Here is a 733-nt window from a genome sequence, read left to right on the forward strand (position 1 = left end):
TATGTTTTTTTTTTTTTTATAAGTATGTAATTGATGTACACTTTCATGAATAGTTACCTAAACTATCACAAACTGTTGCTCTACATCAGGTACCAAGGTAGCGTAGGAGTCTTAGAAGAGATCTCAAAGATAAATAAAGTTTCATTTTAGTAAAATACGTAATATGTATTTTGGAAATATTGCAAAGCAAGTAGAAGTATCTACTTTTCGAGCAAGAGAGTAAAGCAAATAATTAGGATACATGTTTTCAGATTAGGCTGTGACTGAATGTATAATAGTGTTGCTGATGTAATGTAGCGGAAGTCCCCCGAGCCTTCATTAAAGATAATCATTGGAGTTGGAAAAATAGAAGTTGGGTATATATAATAATTACATTCATCATTATTTATCTTAGTTGTGCTTTTTGTAATGTGGGATAAAAAGGTAGGAAGTTGTGTAGCTCAGCGTGGCAATACTGCGGCAGAAATACAGACCTGCGCAGTTAGGGTGGACGCAAGCAAGACCCACGTTCTCCATAAGTGCCAGGCTTTCTTGTCAGGTGAGCTCGTTAAATATGTATGTCGATATTTAGACTATTTTGTGTTTTACACTTTTATAATTGTTTATGTTTGGAACATTTATGTTGTAACATTAAAACTTATATATGTAAGCATTTTTCTAATTTCTAAGCTACAATATTATTAATTCTCAGAAAACGCATTCATGTATATATTTTGAGCAACTGTTGTCACGT

At 32.7% G+C, this 733-nt stretch overlaps 1 long non-coding RNA gene across 1 annotated transcript in view; it reads right to left on the reverse strand.

Annotated features, from left to right (window-relative positions):
• LOC135115117 (uncharacterized) overlaps positions 1 to 12 on the reverse strand; it is a 4,821-nt gene extending 4,809 nt beyond the window's left edge. The window contains exon 1 of the long non-coding RNA XR_010275820.1: positions 1 to 12. This exon is cut by the window's left edge and continues 204 nt beyond it. This is a non-coding gene — a long non-coding RNA (uncharacterized LOC135115117).
• Between the last annotated feature and the right edge of the window lie 721 nt (positions 13 to 733).

This window comes from Scylla paramamosain, chromosome 28, assembly GCF_035594125.1.
Source record: "Scylla paramamosain isolate STU-SP2022 chromosome 28, ASM3559412v1, whole genome shotgun sequence".
Lineage (NCBI taxonomy): Eukaryota > Metazoa > Arthropoda > Malacostraca > Decapoda > Portunidae > Scylla > Scylla paramamosain.